Consider the following 13,302-nt stretch of genomic DNA (forward strand, 5'->3'; position numbering starts at 1 on the left):
CGAGGAATGGACATCATCTCATCCTATGCCCATCATCTTCCTAAGTATGGCAAAATGTTCCGCTGAGAGACTTTTAATGAGCAAATCTATAGGATTCTCATGAGTTGAGATCTTAATAAGCGCAACAAACTTGTCCTCTAACACCTCCCTGATGAAGTCCGCAATGGGTTTATAAATTACGGTAAAAATTCATGGAAGGAAATATCTCAAAAAATGTTACATAAAGTTATATAAAACATGCCACGAATGCACATGATATAAAGGATTTATACATAGTGACCCCCACCCCCTCCCCCGGCGGGCCTCAAGTTTATCTACAAGACATTTGTGTTTCTTACAATAATCTTACTTTTGTATGGGCCTTTGTTTTGGGTAGAGATAAAGCACATGTAAATATTAGTGATAAAAATTGACAAAAATGAGGCTATACTCTAAAGGAATGAATCGATTGAGGAGATAAGTAATTATATGCTTTTTGACTTTCTTCACAAAGAAATAAATTAATCTAAGTTCAAGAATATCAAGGCAATGTTGAATGTTCCTTTCAACCTTCAAGAGCTTATGGAGGATCTTATTGTGACATGCTTCAAGTTATATGAAAGATTATATTATATATTATAGAGCCTTACAATTGATAGTTATATATATTATACTAGTTCAAGCAACCAGTGCTCCCAAGTTAATTCTTATTACCATGTGAAAGCTTTAATAATGAGGAGCTCAATCTCAAAATATCTTGAAAATCAAGTGAATGGATATTTTGTTAACAAAGTAGGGAATTTATCTAAGTTCAACTATATTAAGGTAAGGTTGAATATTTCTTTTAACCTTCAAGAGCTTCTAGATGATCTCACTGACAAGCTTCAAGTTAATAGGGATGATTATACTAGGTATATAGAGAATCTCACAATCAATAACTATGTACATTACGCTAATTCAAGTAACCAGTGCTTCCAAGACAACTCTTATTATCATGTGGAATCTCATTGAAATTAGGTTAACCCTTATCAAAGAGTATATCCATGAACCACAAATTTGGCATGTGAATTAGATGGATCTAAATATTATCTAGAATGCAAACTTGTTACATATCATTGTGCAACTCTTGAAACAAGGAATCTTAATGCATAATTTGCAAAACATTATGATTTGATTTATAAAATTTGATTGTTTACCTATTTTCTTAATATGTTAATGCTAATAAACACAAAATCTATACTAGGTTAACTTGCCTTCACCATGCAACAACTCATCTCTATGTTTTGTTAATAAGTGATTTTTCAATCTCAAAACATCTTTCTCTACAGCAAGATTGAGTTATATCCTTAAAAACAATTATAACCATCACCAATACAACTCATCAATGAAGAGTTTTTGTAGAAAGGAGATGTGCCATTGTTTATGGGAGCTTTAGGATATAACCTTCCATTCAAGAAAATATAAAGTTTTTTTCCTTCAAATCTCCACACATGCTTCATAGACTCTAAAACAATGTTGAGTTTTGCATTTTTTTATGATTGGTTCATACTCATATTGTGGCTAAATATAAAGATAGTAAGAGAGCTTTTACAAAAAATGTAAAGATTATTGGATGATTGATCTATAGCTAAGGATGTGATTTAAATGTCAATATCAAAAAACTATATGAACTTGGAAAAAAAGAAGAACGAGGAAGAAACTAGCAAGAAGAAGGAGAAAGGAATAAGGAAATGAGGATATGGAGGGAGACTAGCAAAAGTTAGCTATTAGCATAGTTATGTGTAACCATATGCCATGTGAACACAAGAAAATATCATTGAGGGTAGTACCCTAGGAGGTATGAGGCTCTCATATTTATTAGGGTGCACAAGTATTTGATTGGTTTGAATACTCACATAGTTATGTTTGAATAAAATTACCTTAATTTTCCTATGTATCTTAGGCTAATGTTGCTATTAGAACACCCCAAATCCTAATCCTACCCACCACACTGTTTAGGGTAGAGAGAGAGAGAGAGAGAGAGAGAGAGAGAGAGAGAGAGAGAGAGAGAGAGAGAGAGAGAGAGAGAGAGAGAGAGAGAGAGCGAGAGAGAGAGAGAGAGAGAGAGAGAGTGTGTGTGTGTGTGTGTGTTGGTGGTGTGCTTGCCTCACTCACGATAATTACTCATTTCTAAGTTCCATCAATCTCCTAACTTGGGAGTTTGTGACACTCTCAAAATCCTAAACTCCTTGCCCCCAAAACACCAACCTTCCTTACAAACTTGAGTCTTCCTCTTGCCTCTCTCCCACAAAAAGGGAGAGACCTTAACCCTTGTCCCAAACCCTTGATTTCCTTTGAACATCATAATCTCTCATGCCCTTAAGCCTAACTCTCTTATTTATTGCTTTACTCCAAACCTCCAAAACCCCTACTCTTATTAAGCCCTTAGGTCTTTAGGCCACTTTCTCCTCATGAGAGCAAAAGAAACAATGATATATTAACATCTATTGAGGCCAAAGTTGGACTATGAGATATAACCATGTACAATGATGATCCTCCCTAAATATCAAAGTGTGACATAGTATACATACATAGAGAGAGAGAGAGAGAGAGAGAGAGAGAGAGAGCCTATATTTACTTCCCAAAAGACTCCTAATCCCTAACATAATAGGTCCACAGTCCTGAATATACATATTTTCCTTGCAAAATGTTTGACTCATTGTCCTCTTAAGCACTAATTAATGCTCCATACTCATCTAAACCCCCTCAATTTGCATGAGAGAAATTTTCTTTCCTCATGATATGTATTTTTAGCAACTTTGCACATCACGTGGAGTTTTTATGAAGTGGCCTAATGTTCTCTACATGCATAATATCATTCTTCTTTGGTTGAATTACCATGAGGGATATACTTTGCTTTGTTGCAACTTTAAGTGATAAGTGACCTAGCATTCCTTATGTATAGGAAAATTTTTACTTTCTCTTATGGATGGTTCAAGAAATTGGTTCAACTTTTTTTTTCTTTCTCTTATGGATGGTTCAGGAAATTGGCTATGTATGTTAGTATTGTTGCTTTAAAGTGTTGTTGTTTTTTTACATGTGTTACATTAGGGGAGTTTTGAGGTCCTGAAAATACCTTCTAAGAAATCTTAGAGAGGGAAAATATTTGGAAATTAAAAAGTCATTTTTGTTTTTTCAAAAAATTTATTTTTGGTAAATAAGCATATCTGAAATCATAAAATGTCATTATCATAGCATTCTCATAGCCTACATCAAATTTAGAAATCTAGGGCTCCATTTAGTATAGTGATTGGAAGACCTTAACGATAGTTCACTACTCATTATTTCAATTAGAAATATAAACAAATACATAACATGGATTTCAATTTTATCTAGTAATCATCATCAAACAATAGGAAATAATAAAAGTACAATGCTTTGCCTCCACCACTAATAAGAAGTTATCATCGAGTAGGGTGCTGCCATGGATAACTAAATCTTCTTGGGATTCATGAAAGCCATCATGATGAGAGTAATGTTGTTCATACCATTGTAGACCACATCACTTTCTCACCAAATTAATGTTATTGTAAGGGTAGGGTCTCTACCTAATGTTGCCCCTATGGTGATGGCAAGTTCAATCAACATGAGGGGCTACCTCTCCATCTTGTGGATGGACCCATAATACATCATGGAGGTTGATCTCCTATTCAAGATGGTGAACCAAGTGGATTTTGACTCTGAGCTCTTGGCACCTCTCATTGTCCTAACTCTATGCTTGATTATCATGAGGCTCAATAGCTACGAGTGTTGGGGGTAAAGGCACCTTAAGATGGCTGAAAATGGAGTGGAAATCATTTAAATGAGTAGACATAGGTATATCCTCCTTTATGGGAAGGTCCACAAGCTTGTTCAGCTAATATAACTGAGATGTAGGGCCCTACTTATCATAAAGATCACAAATCCTTTTCCATGATGCATAAGCACAACCCTTAGTATTAATGACATTGAGACACACCTACTTTGATAATGATAGAACGATAGTGGATTTGCATAGCTCATCAATTTTTGCCCAAACCTCTACATCATAAAGCTTAGCCTTTACGTCCTCTAACTTTAATGGTTTAACCTATCTCTTTTACACCAAGACTTACCATATTTGTGTCTTCCAATATTGGAGGGTATTGCCATCAAGCTTTTCAATGTTGAAAATAGCACTCTCAACTGATGTACCTGCCATAATGGCTACAAATGTCTACAAACAATGAGAGTATGGGCTGGTGTAATTATAGCAAAACAACCCCAAAAGTGATCCAAAAGGATGGGCAAAAGGGAAAGAACAAATGAGGGTATAGATGTCCATAAAATGCAATCAAGAGAGTACCCAAACAAATCGTCTACTCTCTAAAAGAATGCTAAGAACTATAATTATAGCACAGCTATAATAAATGCAATAGTGTATATTGGTATAATTATGGGAAAATAGACAAGAAAACAAGCTTCCATTGCAAAGGATATCTAGGTAGCAACTAATATATAAAGATTATAACTAGTAGTGAATGAGCATAGACCACTAGTACCAAATTCTATTACGAGCTCAAAGTGTTAGTAAACCATATATCCCATAAGCATATACATCCTACATGTAGAAGATCTCAAGAGCAAGTGTTGAGATCTGCCAAATGTACAACTAACTAAGCAAAGAGCAATGATGCTCAATACATAACCAATGTGCATGTATACATCATTGACAAAGGCAAGTGCTAGTGTCCAAAGCATAAGAATCAAATTAGCCCACAAGCAGAAGTAATTGCATCCAATAGCATACAAGAGAGCATATACATGAATCAAGAGTCCCATTGATGGTATGATGATGTAAAAACATGTGCATGACATAGATTTGACTTATGGATGTTCTTTTCATAGTACAAAACACATGTGCTTGGATGGTGGAAAATTCTCCTTCAATCAAGGAGTTAATTTCTCTTTTACCACCTTTACTATAAGGAATTTTGTAGAGTTGATATCTCTCAATCTAACCATTAAATTTTGGAGAGTAAAAAGATGAATGTCCATCTCTTTGTGTACTAAAACTTCACTATTGGGATCTTCCAATATAATCTTTGGATCATCTTATATAGCCATCAAGTCAGTTGGTCACCTCTTGGAAAAAATATGGATAAGATATACCTATCTACTTGGTGATCTAAATAACTAAACGTAAAGCCATTATATTGGCAAAATTTTGAACTATACATACTTATGTACCTAGGGATCTAAATAACTAAAGCTACATTCATTTTCTCAAGATGTAATGTGAAAAAGAGTTGTTCCCCACTTCATGGATCATGTATCTATCAAACAGTTCCTCGAGATTTAGTCAACCTACACAGATAAGAGTAGCTATTCTATATAACTAGATCATAGTCCTAGACTGTTAGTATGATAATAGAGAGTGAGACACTATAAAGGTATACCATTAAGTATGGAGTGGTTTTGAGTGTAGCCCACAATCTCAGCAATGTATGCATTGTTATATTAGAGCTAGTTGAGCTTGTTAGTGTTAGTTCTAGGTTTGGGAGTTAGCCCATCACTTATGCTTGGTAGCCTTTACTATCTTTTTCTATTGAATAAGGACAACTATTATTTTCTCTAAATTTTCATTTTATTGTTGATTGCCATTAGGTTTCATTTCCTCCTCCTCACCAAATTTTTCTACATGTTTGATAATATTCAAATATTCTACATCTATGGATATGAATATTATTGGGGATGCAGGATAGTAACTTTTTGCTATTGTGCACTTAAGTACAAAAATTAGTAGGGATGCAACATAATAAATTTTTCTATCATGCACTTAAAATCCAAAATGAGAAACTTTAAATCGCATTTCAACAATATGAATTCCCAAAATACATGCCATATCAAGTATATGTGCTTTCAACTTTGTGTTAAATAGTAATTTTTCAATTGTCGTTATGGTAGCCTAGTACTAAATATGAAAATGTAACAACCTAATGATGAGATTTGGAAACCAAAATAATACTCAAATTTTGGACTAAATTAATAATAATAATGGCATTCTAATGTGCAAAAAAAAGTGATATAAATCTTGAAGCTAAGAGCAACTCCGCCACTTAAACCATTGGAAACAATAGCGAGAGGGCAAAGCAAGAATGCAAGTAGTGATGAAGCTTATAAATATTTTATTCAAGATAATGATGGAAAAGGAGGTAGAAATCATAAATACACAATCCTAAGGTGAATACCAATCTAGGAGAAAATCCACTTAAGGAGGAAACAAACCTAGGTAGTCCTAAGTGTGTTCACACATCACTACCATAGTATATGCTACAAATCCCCCTAGGAGAGATGATGTGAACAAGTAAGGGACATGGAAAATCATGGTGGAATCATTATGATGTTTCACCTTCTTTATGGAAAGTTTCAAACTTCTCATGAGTGAGCCTTCACGAAGAGATTTGTGGAGTTATCATGTGTAGGACATAAACCAAGTTGATCTCACATTAAAAGAGTTTCTTCCATGCAAAATGGTAATATATAGCAATGTGCTTTATGCAAGTGTGAAGGATTAGATTCTTTACAACTACTAAAGCACTGTGATTGTCCTTATAGAAGTGGTAGGGCATGACTAATCAACAACACTCAATTTGTCTGAGCAATACACACTCAACTATAGCTTTGAAGGTACCCTATACTCAACTTTAAAAGTACAAGTGGCCACTATAGTTTGAAGAGGAACATAGGATGTATACTCATCTTGCATGACATGCATGTAATGAACAGACTATTTTTCTTCTTCAAATGAGATTGATTCCTCTCCATCACAAATAGAAGCAACAAGAGTGTGATCATCAAGAAATGAAGCATGAAAAGAAATCCCAACACGTGTCTTACTAGGCAAAAGAGTAGCCAATTTACTATCTCTTATAGTTTGTAAAGCCTATTTGGATAAGTATTTCGATTCATCATCTCTCTTCAAGCACCACCTCATGCAAATCCATTTTATCAACATATTTATTAGTGGGCAATATCTTTAGCTACCATGAGCGTTTGTAGATGTCAAAGAGCCCTAATATCCATTAATTTCTCAAGCACCAAACAAGGGAAGGATAGTATCAAATATTATCTTCTATAACAATGATTTGTTGCCTTTTACATGTGAGAAATCATGAACTACATTTTCAGTGAAGACCGCATCCATGCTAATAATCACTTTCTTTATAGCAATATTACAAATTCTAAACCCTTTACTTTCATTGATGTACTCGTCAAATTTGCATCTCACTTATTTGCTATTTTTTTAGCAGGAGAGAACAAGCCAAGCATCTAAAAACACATAGATATTATCCCACCTCATAAAGTGTAATTATTTGCAAGGCCTTAGTTGTGGACACCTATTCACAGCATATAATCAGTACACAAAATACCTTCCAACCAAAGACTATGAAGCAAAATCTATGCTTTTAGCATGTCATCTCCATGATAGCATCGTACATTGATTCTTGATACTGTCGTCGAATCAACGCATGAAACTCATAGACATATACTCCTCTCCATTGTCTCTACATAATGTACTAAGAGTACAACCTTTCTTATTCTCGGTCATATATAGAAAACATTTAAAGAACATAATATACTAAGAGTAAAACATGTCTCATTCTCGACCATAGATTAAAATTGTTTAAAGAACATAAATACCTTACCTTTAACTTTAAGGAATAGACCCATGTAAATTTATTGCAATCATCAATGGATAAGACAAATTAAAAATAACTACCAACTAAACATGTCTACATAATACCACAAATATTACTATAAACTAGTTATTACATCTTATTCACCTAAACAAAACCATCCTTAGAAAATGCAACATGTTGAATTTTACCAAGGATATAGCCCTCAAATGCATGTTTTGGGGGAGTCTTCAAATGCGGCAAATCAAACACCATGTCTTATCGAACTAGATACAATCCGGAACCATAATTCAAATGGCCAAAGCATGCATGCCACAATTTAGCATCATCAATAGAATTGGTACCAATAACACATGCATCATGTGCAAGCTCTCATTGACTTCCATCCTATAATGTCCACCATACAAGGTCCTTGATGCAATCATAAATGTGATCATTTTTTGCACATTAATAATCCACTAATATAACTAAAAAGCTAGCTTTTGTCATTACAAAAACTGACAACAAGCATTTTCTTCTTGATCATAAACACCAATGAGAATGTAAGTAAACTACCATTAGTTGTTGTAATGTGGAGTTTACCAATACCTTTAACCAGGTATGAGATGTTACTGCTACACTAAATAGACCCTTTCTACAATGCATTTCCAAAGAGCAAAACAACTCCTTTTGAGAAATATGCTTCCTAACACCACTATGAAACAACCAAAAGTGAGATTTATAAACTACCATACATGTGTCATGCACAAGAGGATCATAACTACAATGTATGTTGAATGCACAAACCACTTAAACATAAGGCACAACATTCTTCTTCTAGGAATCGAAATCTAATACATCAACAATTGCCAACCTTGCTCTTTCTCCTTTTTCTCTCTTTCCTAGAAGTTTTGATAGTCCTTAAAAATGTAACCTTCATGCTTGTAATCATGATAAAAAAGCTTCCTCCTCTTTTGACCCTAGTCACCTGTTTTACCAAGTTTTTTCATAATTAGAATTAGATTTTAAGCCATCAACAAAAGAGGCCTTTATCATGACTTTTTAATGACCTATAACAAATGCATAATCACATGTACACATCACAGGCCGATTTCTACTAGATTATTCTTCTTACAATAGCACTAAAGTCAGCTCATCGACTAGATTGTTCTTCCTACCTTGGTAACCAACGTGCCATTTGGTACAATTTGGTCAATTGCACCAAGTTTCTCCTTGAGATCATTTATTCTCATGAGAAATACATACCTGGAATCATCGTCATTCATATACTCAAAATTCAATTGCTTCCATATCTAGGCAACATACCACACATACCTCATTACACACTTGATAGAGCTTAGCAAGTGCATCTCAAACCTCCTTTGCTGGTTTACATGATTAAATATGAGGTATGATTGCCATTTTTACAAAAAGAGCCATTAATACATGAGGTTTTGCATCCTTTGTATCCCATCTAGATTGTTATTCAGTAGATATAAAACATTTGGCACCACATTACTTGGACATGCATTATCCTCCTCCACTATGCCTTCAAAAGTAGTAGCTACAGTAGCAATTGCAGCAACAGACTCAAGCTACTTCTCAATACTTACAATAACATTCCATAGCCCTTAAGCAACTAGCACACATCAAATCCTATAGGGCCTAAGTAGGTAGTTTGTCCCATTAATCTTTTCATATGTGACAACAAATTATTGACTCCATCATTGCTCCCCTATCTCCATTGCGCCAATCAACTACTTAAGGCACAACCCATGAAGTATCCCCAAATCACAAAAGCAATTTGTATGCTTCCAACATGAGAATGACGTTATGGAGTTGTTGTACTTGATGTTGCAAAATCGAAAAAAAAAAAAGTATAGAAAAGACTATATCAAGAGAAAATTTGTTGAAGTTGAAAATTATAATGGAACTTTGTGCAAGACTTAATCACGTAAGGTAGCAAAATGGCCAAAAAAGTCTCCTTTAATCAAGTAGTAAATTCCTAGCTACCACCTTCATTGTAAATAGTTTTGCAAAGCCAATATCTCTCGATCCAACCATTTCCTTTTAGAATAATGAAAAGATGAAGTATTCATCTCTTTGTGTACTACAACTTTGTTGTTGGGATCTTCCAAATTTGATCTTTGGGTTGTTTATACAAATATCAAGTTGGCTAGATATCTAGTGGTAGAAATCTGGACTACATCTACCTATCTACCTAGGGAGCTAACTAACTAAAGCTATAGCCATTATCTCAAGCTAGAATGTCAAGAAGAGTTGTTGCCCACATCGTGGTGCATCTACCTACCAAAGGGTTTCTCGATATTCACTCAACATGCTGATACACATCAATTGTTCTATATAATCAATTTGCAACCTTAGACTGTTAGAGAGTACTTGTCATTGTAGACATTGCTATATTAGAGCTAATTAGGCTCCTTGGTGCTAGTTATTGGCTTGGGTATTAGCCCAAGTGTATTAGCCCATCACTTATACTTGGTAGCCATAATTGCCCTTCTCTATTGAATAAAGTTTATTATTCGTTCAACTACATTATCATTGTCTTGTTGATTGCAATTGTGCCATATCTCCTCTTTCTCAATAATTTTCTCAACAAGAGAGCAAGGCAAGAATGCAAGCAATGATGGCTGAGAGATGAAGGAGCAAGAGAAAGATCATAGCTCTACTATTTAAGATCATGAAGGAGAAGAAGATACAAAAGATAAGTGCAAACTATAGATAAAGTGTGTACTAACCCAAGGGAAAACATCTTAACGAGGGAAAAGCCCAAATAGTTTTAAGTGTATACACATATCACTACCATAGTATATGTTATAAAAACATTAAAACACAAACTAAGGTGAAAACACGATCAAATTGTATCCTTCTAAGGTGCTAGGCAATAATAGTTTCAACTTGAACAACCTCAAGTCGGCCCTGCCCATTAAGGCATCCTCCACACCCGTATGTTCCCAACAATGAAACAAGATCACCAAGAGCTACCCCTTAATCTCTCAATTGGCTATGATGAGAACAAAGAAGTGGTCCCTAAAAGAGATTTACGACATGATCTCAATTTCATGAATTAACATCTACCACAATCTAACTTTCTTTTCTGCTTTATTGACATTAATAAATTGGGTGACTTCTTTTATCAATATTAAGATGGGCATTGTCAAATAGCATAAACATGGCACTCCTACCTCAAATCTCCTAGATAGTGTAACATCAAACGTAGCGATCTTTGAATTTTCATGAGTAAAAGCATAACATATGCATTTGGTTCACAAGGCATGCACTACACCTTCACTCGTTGGCTAAAAGACCATGACTCTACTAAGAGGAGTGTATTCAAGAAATGACAAGCTAAATGTCATGAAGTGTTGTCTCAAAGACAAGGTGGACCAATTGTTATACAATAAACTCAAAGAATAAGCAATTCTAATGTGGCAACTTGGAAAGTCCATCATCACTACATGGTTGAGAAGGCCATGAAAGACATTGCTATAACTACACATTGTGAAGTCACATGAAGCACTACATTAGGATCATGGTAAGTCATGTTATGTTGGTGATCGAGTATGAGGCTAGAGCACGCTACGTATTATTATGGTCCATCAAACCGTACCATTTGGGTGGTGAGTGGCCCAAAGTAGAAACATAAGGAAAGGAACTCTCATGATAGTATATAAGTTGACACCACCAAGGCCAAAGAACAATGGATGAGGCAAAGATTGACATACATTGTTACTATCAATGGAGTGGGAGAGTTGTCAATGTAGAGAATTGCATGGAAGTAACCTAAGGCTAGATATGGCTCCCATCTACATTTGGTAAAGGATGTAATTAGCCATGGTTGTGTTCCATAAAGCAAGATACATATTCGCATATTAACTCTCCACCATACATATTATATGGCACTCTTGCATCTTTACACAATACACCATTCACAAGTAACATTTGGCCAACTATTCATGCCATGTTGCTCAAGGACACCATACATGATAGTACAACTTGTCGATTCCAAGCAAGAGAAGAGAAGCAAGGAGCTAACACGCAAAGGTAGGAGAAATATGTATTGACACAAGACCAACTTAAAGATGCTAAGACCTAAATTGTAAATTTAAGACAATTGTACTTGCATGAATGTGGACAACACAACTCTCAACTCTACAATTTTGGGTAACATATTCAATGGCCTTTACATACCAACATTTATAGACAACTATTGTTTTTCTCATTTGACTCTACCAATTGATGTGACTGTTGATGCTTTGTTCTTTGTTGTGTCACCATTCATAATGCCCTTAAGCAACAAATATGGGCATAGCAAGTTTTCATTGGTTCCACGAAAGAGTGAATGAGAGAAGTTATGTGCATAAAGAAACAAGCATCAGTACACTTGAATCATATATATTAGGACACATACTTTGGTGAATAAGTAAGGTCACAATATTTTTCTTTACAACCTCACCAACTCTCCACTACATGCTGCATAGCACTCTTGTAGCTTTACACACTATACATCCAAATCTATTTCTTTTTCTATTAATTTGGGTAATGATTTGATTGTTTATGCCTTTTTATGTGGAGCTACACCAATTTCCAACAATATGGAGCAAGAAATGTTGGCATCACATGTATTCATCAATTCAAGCAACACCAAGTGTGTTTTTTGGAGCCTTTCCTTGTACTTACACTACTATAATTGACTATCTAACTTCAAGACCTGCGCCAAAAGCTTAACATAGCAAAACTAGTTCTCTAGCTTATAGCTTTGGGTTTCAACTTTCCCCTCACATAGTTACTTTTCCCAAAAGTCAATGCTATGCAATCAATCAATATCAGATAACCCAAACTCATGAGAAGTAACAATAATGACTATAGTTGACATAAACTTGCGAAAAATCTAATATTGGGTCTCTTCTTTACTCAAATCAAATGAATTAGCTCCATGTTCTTTATCCCCATCTAAAGTAGCTTTTAAGGTTGATAGTTCTAACTTGTAAAAAGTAGTGAGAACACCTATAATTGTTATAAACTCATAGAAAAAAATAATAACAAGGCTTCTTGAATCAAAATCAAGTGAAAAATAGTAGTAACATTTGCAATTGTCATAAACTCTTAGCAAATTGATGAGTAAAATGTGCATCAAAGTTGTAATACATGATATACACAAATTTGGATTTTTCTCCTAAGCCCTTATGGGCCCATCATCATACAACCATTTCCATCATGTCTATGAAGTATCTATATTTTGTCTAATGCCGACTTCATTACAAGTCTCAATTAGAGGTACTTCTGAGCTAAAATTGAGTCATGTCCATGCAAACCCCTAAATGGGCTATGGGCTAACTTTAGTGGATGCTTATGTTGGAATTTTAGCTATTCTAAGATCTCACTGTTTTGGTGAATCCAAGATGTACAAGTTTCACAAAGCATTAGTCTTGAAAAGAAAAACCTTTTCAATGTATATATATTGGCACAAGCTTACATTTGATAATGCCTCTTCCTTGGCAAAGGGTTCAACCAAGCATCAACAAGTTTGTCATTATATGCTTGTCCAAGGTCTTCCTTTGTCCTCCACATTTCTCCCACTTCCTTCCTCCTATAATGCAAGCTCATTTCCCCACACCAATGGATG

This window comes from Lygodium microphyllum, chromosome 23 (genome assembly GCF_053477565.2).
Source record: "Lygodium microphyllum isolate KBCC chromosome 23, Lygodium_microphyllum_v1.1.10, whole genome shotgun sequence".
In the NCBI taxonomy this organism is placed as follows: Eukaryota; Viridiplantae; Streptophyta; class Polypodiopsida; order Schizaeales; family Lygodiaceae; genus Lygodium; species Lygodium microphyllum.